At 36.2% G+C, this 15,735-nt stretch overlaps 1 protein-coding gene across 2 annotated transcripts in view; it reads left to right on the plus strand.

The window, feature by feature from the left end:
* Positions 1-15,735, plus strand: part of NR6A1 (nuclear receptor subfamily 6 group A member 1) — a 233,442-nt gene that overhangs the window by 82,799 nt on the left and 134,908 nt on the right. The window lies entirely within an intron of this gene.

A 15,735-nucleotide genomic window follows, 5' to 3' on the forward strand; every position in this document is an offset into this window, starting at 1 on the left:
GGAATAAAGTTGTAAAAGTCGAGCTTACTACTCTTTTAAACATAAGAGGTAGTCAGTTTTCACCTTAATAAATGAATTTGGAGATCAAAGCATCCTCTCTAACATGTTGGTCACAATAAAGCCAGTAAAATGGCAGGTGATTATTTATGTCTACAAAATAAACAATGATCAGAAGCAGCCAGTTATGATAATTGCTCTATTTTTGTGTAGACTCTACAAAAAGATTTGAAGAGTAACATCTGTGTAAAGGACTAACCATAAATGCTTAGCTAGCACCTTGAGTGGGAACTTGAGATCTGGATATGGGAGCAAGAGTGGTTGTCATTTCTTGGTAAGCCACCTGCAATTTGGGTACCTTTGCTTCCTGACATGCCCTCAACATATCTTTTTTGTTTTTAGAGAGTTCTTAGGATTGGAGCTCTTCCCTTTGCGGCTTTCATACCACCTTCTCAAAATTTTGTTTCTGCAGTGGTGTCTTAACTAGGTTATGTGAAAGCAAACTCATAAAAAGGAATTTATCCCATGGTTTACTTCTTAATTCTTTCAGAGATAATTTTGTTCACAAATGAATTTGTGAAAGTTTTGGCTATTAGAAGTAGAATTTTCATTTGTGCTGCTCCAGGATATGGAGGTGAGGAGAGGGCATTTCTATCAAATCACAGCTTAGTTCATGTAAGTCTAAGGGGTAAGAACTGCTGAGGAGGTAAGAAAAGTAGCACCCTTTCTTTGTGTTATCTTAATTAATGCTTCCAACAACCCTTCTGATAAAGTAGTGGTTATTGCATTTGTCACTATACCAAGATAATTCTGTCCCACACCACTGTTTTCCATGTACCAAAATAATTTACAGTCATATGTTATACAGTCACATGAACATATTAATTGAATAGTGGTACATATTGCTGAATATATCAGATCAACTAGGTTATGTCATTTGATTCCAGTACTAAATTCTGCAGTTACTGAGGGCACTTTGCTCCCTGAAGAAATTGCTGATTAGGGTGCTTTTCAAATTTGTGTGTGTATTGGGTTAAGATTGTGTAGGAATCTGGCTCCTAAATTTAGGAAGAATGTCAGCTTCTAGGCATGAGAGCATAGCATTAAAATAGTTGTAAACTTTTTTTTTTCAAGTTTATTTATTTATTTTGAGAGAGAGAAAGTGAACAAGGAAGGGGCAGAGAGGAAGAGAGAGAATCCCAAGCAGGCTCTATGCTGTAAGCACAGAGCTTGATGCGGGGGTCAACACAGGGCTCAATCCCACCAACCATGGGATCATGACCTGAGCTGAAATCAGAGCTGACCACTTAACTGACTGAGCCACCCAGGTGTCCCAATAGTTGTAAACTTTAACAAAAATGTATTTGGAGTGGGATTCATTCAGATACTGACAGGCAATAAAAATGAGCATATTAAGGGTTTAAATTTTCAGTTGAATATTATCTTAAATACGGTTAGGCGTGTATACTGATTACAGTCTTTCTTATTTAAAAAATGTCTAGTGCATTTTCTTTAGGATTTATTTAAATCAAAGTGAATACCATTTTCCCTTTGGCTTCTTCTGTGCTACCATTCTTAGCCTTCTGCTTCTTTAAAAATGTTGGGGGGCTTTTGTGCATTCTAAATATGTGGGTTTTGTTTTTTTTTTTTTACTGTGGTTTTCAGATGTTTTACCTGTTTTTACTACTGCTGATATTAAGGGTCTTATATAAACTTTTTTTTTTTTAATGGATGTACAATTGAAACAGACATTGGCAGTCTGTTTAGGAAAACAGAAAAGTAAAGGCTATATCTGATTATTAGTGGTAAGAGGAAAACCTAACAAGTGAAAATGCTATCTGAGTTCAGAATAAGAGATACTTTTTAGGGCAGAAAGGTCACACAAGGGAATCTTGTGAGCTGCTGTAAATATTCCCTAGTTTGTTCTGGGTGGTGGTTATGTGTTATGTATACATATGTAAAAATTCACCGGACTTAAGATTTGGTCACCTTACCATATGCAAATTATACCTCAAAAATAAAAGCATTATAATTGTAACTGAAGCAAATGTGGCAAAACCTGGGTCATTATTGTATATGAGTAATGGTTATTTTACTATTATCACTGGTTTTATGAAAATTTGAAATATTTAATGATAAAAATGAAACAAAATCCTGTCTCTAAACATATCACATTATACCTAATTTATGAGAGCTAAAAAAATTTTTTTTCTTGAACCTGCCATTTTTCAGGTTTGGAATTTTGTCTTTTTTTTGGATATTACTGGGGAAGTACAGAGAATGAAGTCTTGTTTTTATGACATCACTTATTTAAAGAGAACAAACTCAGTCTTGAAACCAGCTTATATATAAATTTTTTCCCTTCTTGAATCTGATTGGGGAAAAGCCAGGCCACTTAGCTCTATTAAGTATATGGTAGTTCTAATTAAACACCAGTTTTAAAGTTTGTGTCTTTCATAAACCTACCTAATATTTAAGATTTGCCATGTACTTGATATTGTAGGAACTATCTTGTAGAGTGATGTTACTATTTTATTTTGTATATGAGGACATAATCTGAGGTCAAGAAACTTGTCCAAGTTCTCATGGATGAAGTAGGGAGGGCTCCCCATTCTTGGCCTCTAAAGGATACCACAAATGGGGCACCTGGTGGCTCAGTCGGTTAAGCATCCAGCTTCTGCTCAGGTCATGATCTCGCAGTTTGTGAGTTCGAGCCTCATATTGGCTGACAGAGCCAATTGACAGAGCCTGGAGCCTGCTTCAGATTCTGTGTCTGCCTCTCTCTCTGCCCCTCACCCACTCACACTATGTCTCTGTCTCTCTCCCAGAAATTAATAAACATTAAAAGAAATTTGAAGGATACCTAAGCTGCCAATGTCAGTATGAATATAAAGATAATTATCATTCTTTTTTTTTTTTTAATGTTTATTTATTTTTGAGACAGAGACAGACAGAGCATGAACAGGGGAGGGTCAGAGAGAGAAGGAGGCACAGAATCTGAAACAGGCTCCAGGCTCCGAGCTGTCAGCACAGAGCCTGACGTGGGGCTCGAACTCACGGACTGTGAGATCATGACCTGAGCCGAAGTCGGCCGCTTAACCGACTGAGCCACCCAGGCGCCCCTAAAGATAATTATCATTCTTTATAACTGACCCTTAATTGCCACAAATAGATCATTGCTGTTTTAAGCAGTATTCATGTACTGTTTTAGGAGTCTTTTTAGAGCTTGTATTGAGCAGTCTTTAAAATCTCAGAATTATTTCTAACACTTTCTTAATAACCTAGCAATGTGGCTTTGTCCTTTAAAACAAAACCTAGAGTAAAGAGAAATATTTTCATTTTCTTGTATGAAAAAAGGCTATTTGTAGGTCATCTTTAAAAAAAAAAAAAAGGCAAATTCTGTCTCCAGACCACATTAGAACCCATGCCAACTTGGTAGAGGGCCTTTACCAGAGTAATGATGTAAGAATTTGAAAGAGCACATAGTGCAGCTGCCAAAGCTCACAGTGTTTAGTATCAACACCGTCTGTCTGCCAGAGTCCGCAGCTCAATATTTTTTTTTTCTGTATATACCAAGTTATAATCACATATATTTATCTTTTTTGGGGGGGGTGGGACAATAGTTACTGTTTCATGAGCTTAATGCTTTTTGAGGAAATAGTGCTCTTTTACCTCTCATATACTTCTGAGCATTCCCCCCATCCCCAACTAACTCCCAAATATTTATTCTCCTGGGTAGATTCTTCCAAAATGTGACACAGAGGGGCAATTCACACCTTGCCTAGTTTGTGTTCTGCAAGGAAACCCTTCCCTTGCATGGTTCTCTATTCAGGAAGACCCATGTGCTACATTCCATCCGTTTGCCAAGTCTTGGACTTTATCCAAAGTACAGTATTTGAGTATGCAATTACACATACACATACTGGCAGCAGCATACTTTTTCCTGGCCTCTCTCAGAGAAAGCTCAAAGCCAGAGGAGCAAATCCAGATGTTCTTGAGTTTGGCATCCTCAATTCAGAATTCTAGATGGCAGGACTTCACTTGGAAGTGTACCAAGCTTACTCAGCACCTGCTTTTGCTAGCCATCACATTTTTATTACCAAAGATTCTGGCGTTTGCCTCCTTTGCTGAGCAGAAAGAACACCATAGCAGAGCTGCATGCGAAGTGGCTCTCCATCATTCGAGAGAAATATTTGATTTGCTTCAGCAGGCATGCAGAGGAGGCTAGTCTTGCTGTGGGAAGAAGTCTGGGATGAGAGCAGGTGCAACTGCAGCTGCAGCCCCTTAACCAAATCTGGCCTTGTTTAATTTTTAAATAGTCTAAAACATTTGGCATCAATATAAGTAAACCATTATGGGCTCTCTGGCACCTAACATGGTACCTTGCACAAGGGGGAGGTGTTCACTGACTATCCAGTCACCATTTATCGAATACCTTCCATGTGTACCAGGCAATGTACTAGAGGCTGGTGATGAATAAGATCTTTTTTCAAGAAGCCCACAGCCCGGTAGGAGGCATAGACTCTTAAACGGGTAAATGACAATTCATCAATTTTATTTGTGGTGATGCAGCTTAGTATTTTGTTAACTTTTTAAAAAAATTTATTTTATTTATCTTATTAATGTTTTTATTTATTTTTGAGACAGAGAGAGAGCATGAGCAGGGGAGGGACAGAGAGAGAGCAAGACACAGAATCTGAAGCAGGCTCCAGGCTCTGAGCTGTCAGCACAGAGCCTGACGCGGAGCTCGAATTCACAGACCGTGAGATCATGACCTGAGCTGAAGTCGGACGCTCAACCGACTGAGCCACCCAGACGCCCCTTTGTTCACTTTGTAAGTTAGCTACAGAAGCCAATCCACAGGATCGATTTCATGACCTTCTTTCTAAGAACAAGCATGGGATTTTCCTTCAATTCTAAAGTATGCTTACTTGCATGCATTTTTGCCTCTTTAGATACCTCTTCTGACTTGCCCAGAGGTGAAGATTTGTGGACTGCAAAAAGAAAATGCTAGTATAATGCAGAAAGACATTTTTAAGAAGGCTTCCAGAATTTGTTATTCTGTTTTAAGTAATGTTTCCCTAATATAAAAACGACGTGCAGATGCATCAGTTCCTCTAGGTATGTTGGTTATCAGGCTGTTGTAAGACTAGGAAAAGTAATTTCCTTCTCTCTGTGGAATTTAAACTTCCTTCATTTGAATTTTTGCATAGTTAGGGCAGAACCAGAAAGCACATTTTTTTTTTCATAACTATTTCTGGATAGATTAGGTCACATTTGTTGAATAATGATACAGTTCCTCTGTCTTAACTTGTTTTTCTTTCAGCCTCCCCCTCTTCAGTTTTTGAGGATGAGTATATGAGTATTTCCATTGGGCTTCCCTTAACCATAAAAAAAAAAAAAAAAAAAAAAAATTTAGATTGCCTTCGTCCTAACTAGTTTTCTCATTTCTTTGGTGGAAAACAGTGTGAGACAAAACATGTACTATTAAAATAAGAAAATCTCATATAGTACTTATGCTCCAGGTTTTGTTTTTAGGCCCCTTATGTATAAAGTACTTAAAAGAAGGGTTATATAATCCTCATGGCAACCCAGTGAGATGGGTACTTATTATTTTTTCCATTTTGCAGATGAAAACAGGAAGGCATAGTGAGGTAAATAACTTGTCCAAGATCATATGGCTAATAAATAGCAAAGTCAGGATTTGAACTCAGGTGTTGCTGACCTATTGTGTTCTTAATCGGTGCACTATATCACTTCATACTAAGTTTGACATTGAATGATTCCCTAATCATTCATGACAGAATTCTCTAAAAGTAGAGGATAATATTATCTACCATTTGAGTTTCTCCTGTGTAGCTAGGCATTATACATGTCATTGTACTTCTTTTCAATATTATGGGTATATGAATTGGTCCCATCTTACAGATGATAATATCAGCTAACATTGATGGAGCACTTCCTGTGGGTCAGGCATTATACTGAGTTCTTGTATCATCTCATTAATTGTTCACAATAGTTCTGTGGGTAATTGCTGTTATTCTCAAAGCTGGAGGATGTCACTTGCGTAGAGTCAAATAGCTAAGGAGGACAGAGTTAGGTTCTGAATGCAGATTTGCCTGACTCCAGACCCCAGGCCCTTAACCAGCATGTAATATTTGGTAAGAAACAGTACTTAGGTAGGTATTGTAGTGATGAGGTGAATCTCAGAGGACAGAGCCTAGCTCCAAATCTTGTTTCTCATCCTTTGTCCTCATATATTTTGTTGATTAATTGTGACCATTGCTTTTCTTTCTTCTTCATGTTCTCATAATACAGAAACATGATATAGGTATCAGAGGTGGCCTTCTTGTCTGAAAACAGAAAATTCTTGTCTAACTGATGTCTTCATGATACGTGGCAGTTAGTGTCTTTTATTAGGCTTTTGTTAAAGCTTTGACTTTTTCTTTAATTCCATTTGCTGGGACTTACCACTCTATAGATTTCTTTCTATCCTCCCAGGATTCCTGGAAGTTGTAGTGGGGAGATATTAAGCATCTGTGAGGTTCTATTTTTGAAATACTGTACTGTAGTTTATTTTTTATTTTGTCTTCTTAGGATTATAAATCTGTTTTCTTTACTACCTAAGATATAGTTGGTGTTGAAGATTTTTGTTTATTTTATTCATTTATTTTTTTAAGTTTATTAATTTAGAGAGGGAGAGAGAGCACATGCATGCACAAGTAGAGGAGGGACAGAGAGAGAGAGAATCCTAAGCAGGTTCCACGTTCTGTGCTGAGCCTGACACGGGGCTCAATCCCATGAACCATGAGATCATGACCTGAGCCAAAATCAAGAGTTGGACACTTAACTGACTGAGCTGCCTGAGCGCCACCCCCACTTTGTTGAAAATTTTTGTTTATTCTAAATTAGTTTTCTATTGGAACCTTTATGCTCTGACATCTCACTTCCTATTAGCAAGCTCAAACCTAAATTTTTTAAATTTTATGTTTATTTATTTTGAGAGAGAGAGAGCAGGGGCAGGGCAGAGAGAGAAGGAGAGAGCGAGAATCTAAGCAGGCGTCATGCTCAGCGCAGAGCCCAATACAAGGGTCTCAATCCCATGTCCGTGAGATCATGACCTGAGCCAAAATGAAGAGTTGGACACTCAACCAACTGAGTCGTCCAGGTGCCCCAGCAAACTCAAACCTAAATAGTTGCAGAAGTGAATGTGTTTTCGGTCCTTTCTCTGTTTCCCTAAGTGTCTTTTCTTTTTCTGTCATTCTAGATTATCTTTTCCTTCTGTCCAACCAGTTGGTCCCTAAAATTTATTAAATCTACCTCCCAAACATAGATCTATCACTCTGGACCAATGTACTCAACATCACTAGGTAACAGAAACATGAAAAAAAAAGTGAAGGTAGTGCTATATACCCACCATTTAGAATGGCTAAAATTAAAATAACAAACAAATGGACTATACAGTGTTGGTGAGAACAACCCAGATATTCAATCTCTGTCAGCAGAAGTGGAGTATAAATTGAGACAAACATTTGAAAGCTCTTCAGTAGTATCTATGGAAGTTGAACACAGGCAGTTTTATTCTAGGCATATACTCAACAAAAATGGATAAAGTGTGAACTGAAAGACATATAAGAATGTTCTAACATCATTATTTGTAATAATCCCAAACTGGAAACAACTAATTATCCACAATAGAGTTGGTAAATAAATTATGGTATAACCCATAAAATGGAATATCCTATGGCGGTGATAAGGACAAACTATCACAACATGCAACAGAATGGATAAATCTCCTAGACAATATGTTGAACAAAAAAAGCCAGATACAAAAGATTACATAATGTGTGATTACCTTTATACGAAGTTCAAAAATAGGCAAAACCAATCTGTGATGATAGAAGTCAGAATAGTGGTTACTTGTACTGATGAGATATAATGCTGAGAGGAAGCATAAAGGAGATTTCTGAAGTATAAATGTTCTAATCTTGATTTGGGTGTTGTTTCCACAAATATGTTCACTCCAAAAATTGTTGAACCATACATTTGAGATGAATGTGTTTTACTCTGTTTATAGTCGAATAAACAAACTTACTTATTTTTAAAAGCTAGGCAATAGCTTGGCTAATAAGTTTGAGGGGAAGCATAGGGCTCAAGGACTTGTGTTAAAATACCATCTCTAGGTTAATGGCTTTGGGTTAGTCACTTGAGAGTGACCTTAAAGAATGACTTTTTTCTCCATGTATTTACAGTAATGATCTGGGTGGAGTTTCACCAAACCAACAATACTTTGGGTCAGGAGTACGGTTGTGAGGTCTCAGTTTTTATTCTGTGTAATACTTCTTAACATTTTAAGTGATTTTTCAATAATATTTTAAGCAAGCTTAAAAAAAAAAAACAATGACTTTGATGGAGGAAATGTTAGGTAGCATGACAAGTAGTAAGGTAAGATATTTGGGGCCATGTGGAACTTGGGTGCTCTGCAAATTAGATCTCAGCATATTCATTTTACAGTTTGGTAAAATAGCAAGAGACATTGCTCAGAGGTTATTGAATAGAGTGAAATGTTAAACCAAACCAACCAAACAAAAAAAGCCTAGTCTCCCCTTTGCATTAAAAAAAAAATTGTGCTAAAAAATACATAAAATTAACTATCTTAACCCTTTTAAAGTGTATAGTTTATGGTGTTAAGTATATCTATAATATTGATCAACAGCTCTTAAGAACTTTTTCATCTTGGAGAATGGAAACCCTGTATCCATTAAACAACTCCCCCATTTTCCCTTCTCCCGCCCCCTGGTAACCACTATTTTACTTTCTGTTTCTATGAATTTGGCTGAGACAATTTTAGTTAGAAATTTAGTAATGAAGCTTTGATTAAACCCATGTTGTCTTACTGTCTGTGCTTTGCTCCTCCACATTTTGATGTCTGTCCAAAATTAAACGGTCTTATCTGGTATATTCTAGTCATCTGTTGTCAAAAGGTAACCACAAATTTCTAGGAACTATTTTATTTATTTATTTTTAAATGTTTATTTACTTATTTTGAGAGAGAGAGTACATGCATATGTGAACAGGAGGAGGGGCAGGAAAGAGAGAGAGAGAGACAGAGAGAGAATCCCAAGCAGGCTCTGTGCTGTCATTGTGAAGCCTGACATGGGGCTTGAACTCACGAATCATGAGATCATGACCTGAGCCAAAATCAAAAGTTGGATGCTTAACCAACTGAGCCACCCAGACACCCCTCTAGGAACTGTTGTAAAGCAGAATGAATGCTTTAATAAAAGGTTAATGATAATTTTGCTTTACATTTACAAAAGGCTGTGGCATTCACATATAATCCAGAGATGCATTTCTTTAAGATATTATATATTCTTACAGACAACATTAAAACCTTAGCACAGAGCATTGGTGCAGTGGAAACCATAGTCTTTTTTGGCAAATACTATATTTCTCCAAATTAGACTAAATTGTTTATACTTCAGTAAATTTTTTAAAGAAATCATAGTTTTTCTTTTTTTTTTAGTATGAAATTTATTATCAAATTGGTTTCCATACAACACCCAGTACTCCTCCCAACAGGTGCCCTCCTCAATGCCCATCACCTACCCACACCTCCCTCCCATTCCCCATCAACCCTCAGTTTATTCTCAGTTTTTAAGAGTCTCTTATGGTTTGGCTCCCTCCCTAACTTTTTTTTTTTCCTTCTCCTCCCCCATGGTCTTCTGTTAAGTTTCTCAGGATCCACGTAAGAGTGAAAACATATGGTATCTGTCTTTCTCTGTATGACTTATTTCACTTAGCATAACACTCTCCAGTTCCATCCACGTTGCTACAAAAGGCTGTATTTCATTCTTTCTCATTGCCAGGTAGTATTCCATTGTGTATATAAACCACAATTTCTTTATCCATTCATCAGTTGATGGACGTTTAGACTCTTTCCATAATTTGGCTATTGTTGAAAGTGCTGCTGTAAACATTGGGGTACCAGTGCCCCTTTGCATCAGCACTCCTGTATCCCTTGGGTAAATTCCTAGCAGTGCTATTGCTGGGTCATAGGGTAGATCTATTTTTAATTTTTTGAGGAACCTCCACACTGTTTTCCAGAGTGGCTGCACCAGTTTGCATTCCCACCAACAGTGCAAGAGGGTTCCCATTTCTCCACATCTTCTCCAGCATCTATATCATCCTCAATAGGGAAAAACTGAGAGCTTTTCCCCTGAGATCAGGAACACGACAGGGATGTCCACTCTCACCGCTGTTGTTTAACATAGTGTTGGAAGTTCTAGCATCAGCAATCAGACAACAAAAGGAAATCAAAGGCATCAAAATTGGCAAAGATGAAGTCAAGCTTTCACTTTTGCAGATGAGATGATATTATACATGGAAAATCTGATAGACGCCACCAAAAGTGTGCTAGAACTGATACATGAATTCAGCAAAGTCGCAGGATACAAAATCAATGTACAGAAATCAGTTGCATTCTTATACACTAATAATGAAGCAACAGAAAGACAAATAAAGGAATGGATCCCATTCACAATTGCACCAAGAATCATAAAATACCTAGGAATAAACCTAACCAAAGATGTAAAAGATCTATATGCTGAAAACTATAGAAAGCTTATGAAGGAAATTGAAGAAGATACCAAGAAATGGAAAGACACTCCCTGCTCATGGATTGGAAGAATAAATATTGTCAAAATGTCAATACTACCCAAAGCAATCTACACATTCAATGCAATCCCAATCAAAATTGCACCGGCATTCTTCTCGAAGCTAGAACAAGCAATCATATAGTTTTTCTACTTTTTCTGGAGATTTGAAGCCTAATAAATAAATGATATCTAGCTATTTTTAGAAATTCCATGCATAATTTAGACTGTTTACTTGCTGACATCCAGAAATCTATTTTCATCGTATGTGAGGCTGCATTGTATTGTCCTCTGTTCTTACAATTTTAGAAACCAGTTCTTTTCAAAGTTAGGAGCAGAAAAAATTTTATCTAGTGTCTGGGAAGAAAAAAATTTAAAGGAAGCAAAAAGTCCCACCAAACCACAGAGAATGAAACTTAGGCTATAGTGAAATGAGAAGGTCCCTAAGAGCCAGTCATCTCTGCGTTCAAATCTGAATTCTGTTTCCTAGCGGTTTTGAAAATGGACAAATAATTTCTTTCCAAGCTCGATATCTTCATCAATAAAGTAGAGGCTAATAATAGTACTAGATTCTTTAGGTGGTTATCATTATGAAATGTCATGTTTAGAAAAATATTGCATGGAGCCTAACATACAATAGGCCCTTGATAAATGTTATTTGCCATTATTTGGGAGAGAGTGTATGTTTGAAACATACTAGGTATATGCAGGTATCAGAGTCTTTGAGTAGATGCAGAGCTTTATCAGGAGTCTGACCTTTCACAGTGAGCTGATCAGCTTTTATTTCTGGAGCATGAAGTTACTGTGATAATTTCTCTCCTGTGTGGTACACACATGTACAGGAAACCAGGGGCATTATTTCCTGTTAAGGGAAATGTCTCTTGTAGGACTCAAATTAAGCAGGATTTACAGGGGAAATTACAAAGAAATGAAAAATGATAGTTATTTTATGAAAAGTAAAAGGTTTTTTTCTTCCTGTCAGTATTTGAATTCTTCTTGACTATAGGTACTTGGGTAAACATTAGTGTGTGCTGGTATAAAGCTATTCAGTTGGTTGGTTTGGTTTATTTCCTCTCAAGAATTTTTGATTTTTAAGTTGATCACTCAGTACAGTGTCTTAAAATGTTTTCCTTTTTCTAGCCATGGTCTGAGATATGTGATATTTCAGCAATTGGGCAGGGCAGATTGGGCAGCTCAATCATATGATGTGAGGGCCAGACTGTGAAGGATGCTAAAGGCATGCTTTTTTGAGGAAAGAACTCTTTTCTTAACAACTGTAGATCTTATATACGTACATTAAAGTACCTGAAACAAAGTTGTCATTCAATAAAGAGTTTTTGAATAAATTATATTCTTGGTTATCTTCTTGCCTTGGTAAGAATTTATAGAATTTTCTATTGTATTTGGGAAATCAGAACTATATGTCCATATTTAATACTCTTTGCTCATTCTTAAAATTTGAAAATAATTTCCATGGGAAAAGAGTGACTTCTGTGCATCTTAATTTATCATCACATTTTCCCATTTCATTTTTTTTCTCAAATGTGGGACTGATTCTTGGTTCATGTTCTTGTTTTCAGGTAATGAAACATATCCACGAGATAAAGCATTTTTGTTTTGAATTGTTTTGTTTTTGTTTCTGAGACTTTTGGAACTTGATATTAAACTTCCCTGTGTCCTATTGAAAGATTTTCACAATTTCTGTCAACTGCTTAGCATCTTTAGGGAGGTCTATTTTACTTACTGTGGAGATTCTTCTACTTTGTTGCCCTTGTTTTAGTTTTCTTTTAAAACTCTCTTCTCTTTTCATTGTTGAACAAACAGAAACTTTATTGTATTTGGGTGGTAGCTAATTATGTATAGCACATTCTCAGTGTTTGTGAGCTTAGGGTGGGACAAATGCTATTAGTCCATGCTGGGAAGAGTGTAAATTAGTCAGACCAAAAAAAAAAGATTAGAAATCAGAAATGTGGATAGCGATTTTTGTATAAATATATTCACTACAGTATTATTTATAATAGAGAATTAATGGAAACCACCTGGATATCTTAAAAGTCATTTTAATGACTTTTTAAAAATACTTATATGTAAACAAATTAGAGTATAAAACTATAGAGAATTGATCCCATTGTGTATGAACTACATCAAGATACTAATAAGGATTTTCTTTGTGGGTGGAGTTGTAGGTGACAGGTTTTCTTTTTCTTTATTACCTAGATTTTTTATATAGATCATGTATTACATGTATAATGACAGAAAAACTACCAGTATTTAAAAAAAAAACACTAATATATTAAATAACTACAATATAAGATGAGAAAATTTACCAAATGTTGACATTGGTTATCTTTAGATAGTGAGATTATGAATAACTGTTTTTGAGTTGTGAATAATTTTTTTGTGTTCATAGTTTTTGTGCTTCCCAGCCTATCTGTGATAAGCATACTATCTTTATAAGGTGAAAAATAAGTTATTTTATAAAGTATATCAATGCAGTCATCTAGAAATTTGCCTTCGGAGAAGTTTCCTTATGAGACTTTTATAATAATCTTTAGAGGAAAGAAATGCTTTCTTTGTCCTTTTTGATGGTTATGGTAGACTTGAGATTCCAAATCTTTAATGTTTCTTGTATACAATTTCTGATTAAATTGGCTGAAGTAGTAATACTACTAGAGATAAAATGTCCTACCCTTTGATATCTGTACATCACAGCAATCCATTTCACTATTGATATCCCAACTTCAAAGTATTTTTCTTTTATAGTCTTGCTATCTTGTGTTTAGCATATGCAGCCAGGAGCTCTTTAATAAACAGACGGAGCATTTCATCTATAGATGGCTTATTCTGCTTAGCTGTTAACACCTGAAACAAGTATTTTAGATACACTTAAGCCTTTGAAACCAGTTATTTTTAAAAAGTAGAGTTATTCTCATATAGATGAATATGAAAGCAAGATGGATGATAGAAATATCTGATATTTGTAAAACTAGCATAGCTACTATTTGCCAAGCATTTGTGGTGTTCTAGGCACTACATTAGACACTGACAAACGTTATACAATTTTCACAGCAGCTCTGTGAAGTTGTATTATTTTCCCTTTCTTTCCTGTAGAGGGAGGTACCTGAGGTTCAGAGAGACAAATTTGTCTAGGGTCACACAGTCAGTGAGTGCTTAAGCTGAAACTAGACTCAAGTCTTTGTGACTGTAGTACCCAAGGACAGAACCTTTCTCTTGTTTCCTGTTGTGTATCTAGTGCCTAGAATAGGACTTGTCACATACTGAGCACTTAACATACATCCTTTGAATGAATAAACTGTATACCTAGAAGCTTCTAAGTGGCCAAGCAAAGAAATTGTTCTGTTCTACTAATACAGGATTATGTAGAGGAGTGAGCCTGGCAAAAAATAATGCTATTAGAAAGCCAAATGGAGGTACTTATACCAAAATCTAGGTCATAATAACAGATGATCAGATTGGGATCCTCTTTTTTGATGTAACAGTTTAATTTGTTCTAAGTACATATGTCAGATCTTTTTCACTTAACTTTGATATTCAGTGAACAGAGAAAAAGCAAAATATGCACGGTTTTGAATTTTTACCAGTGGAAAAAAAATCTGAGTGGAAACTCAGTTTCTGTAAGTGGCAAGAAACTAGAATTGGAATTTCTTGATTGGGACTTTTGGAACTTTAGGTATTGTGGAAATAACATTGTGCTATTGTGGTGACATGGATATACTTTATCCCATTGGTAACAGCAACTTCTTTTTATAGTCATATGACAGCAAAGACTAAATTCCAATTGGAAGAAAGGTTAATGTTTAGACACCTTGTAGGCATAGGTGGTTCTAGTTTTTAAGATGAATTGTTACAGAAGCCCACTTGTGATTCTAGCCTTGCCTTCTCTTCATATTTATCATGCATGTTTCAAATATTCTTGGTTGCTAAGAGCCAGCTGAGTCATGGGTTGAGTATTCTGAGTACACTAGCTGTGTAATCACAATGGTCATAGCATGTGCGGGTAAAGGAAATGGTGAGTGCTACAAACATAATCTTAGGGAAGGGGGTGAAGGCAATATGTATCACATTTAATGCTCCAATGTATCATGATCTCCCAGAATGTCATTCCATGCCTAGACCCCTTTACAGATACTATATTGTTCTTAATCATCCATCAAAAGGAAACTGAGTTTTTGCATGAGATAGTGGTTTACCACAGATCTGAGTAATGGTCATTTGAAACCAGTCTATGTGTTTGAAGGTATTTCATTTCCTTGATGGTTTAAAATCCATTAAGATCTTGTAGTTTAGCATATCTCTTTGCTTGAATCAAACAGCTGAGAGTGCATTCTTCCACGTTCTTATGAACTATATTATATTAGTTCGGCTTCAGCAGTTGGCAGGGCACTTTCCCCAAATCACTGGATTCATTCTGCAATCCCTACCATTTTTTAAATGATACGGCTTCTGACCATGGTTATCCTAATTTATAGCTTGTCAGCTACTATCTGTTTTGTTCATCATTCAACCTAAGTCTGCTACTGTGTATGATACATATTGGGCATTTAATATTTATTGGATAAGTGACTAGAAAAAGAAGGCTCGGCTTGATCAGCATTTATTAAGAACTCACTCATAAATGTCTGCTGAGAAGAACCTTTCCTTTGGTTACCTTTTGTGATTGTTGTATGATAAAATTGCTAATGATATCCATGGAAAATCTTTGCAGTCAGATCTATCTTATCTATCTTTATTTAACTACCTTTCTTGTCTATCTAATCTATCTGCTTAAGCAGTCCTGTAAAACTTTTATGGTTAGCTAGGCTTTACAGAGACTGGATTTGAATACACTCTGGCAAGACCAAATTTCTCACCTCTTAAGTACTCTCTCTACCCTTTAGCTTCTAGTATGAATGTGTTTTTTTGGACCACTACTGGTAACAAGGACTCAGAATTGACTTCTTAAAAGTCACCAATCTAGATAGTGGCAGAGATTTAATGTACTATCTAATCCAGCCCACTTCTGGGAGATAAATCTACCTTTTCAGATTTCTAACTATACCACACTTATCTCCCTTATAGTTTG

The sequence above is a fragment of the Prionailurus viverrinus genome, chromosome D4 (genome assembly GCF_022837055.1).
Source record: "Prionailurus viverrinus isolate Anna chromosome D4, UM_Priviv_1.0, whole genome shotgun sequence".
NCBI classification, from domain to species: Eukaryota; Metazoa; Chordata; class Mammalia; order Carnivora; family Felidae; genus Prionailurus; species Prionailurus viverrinus.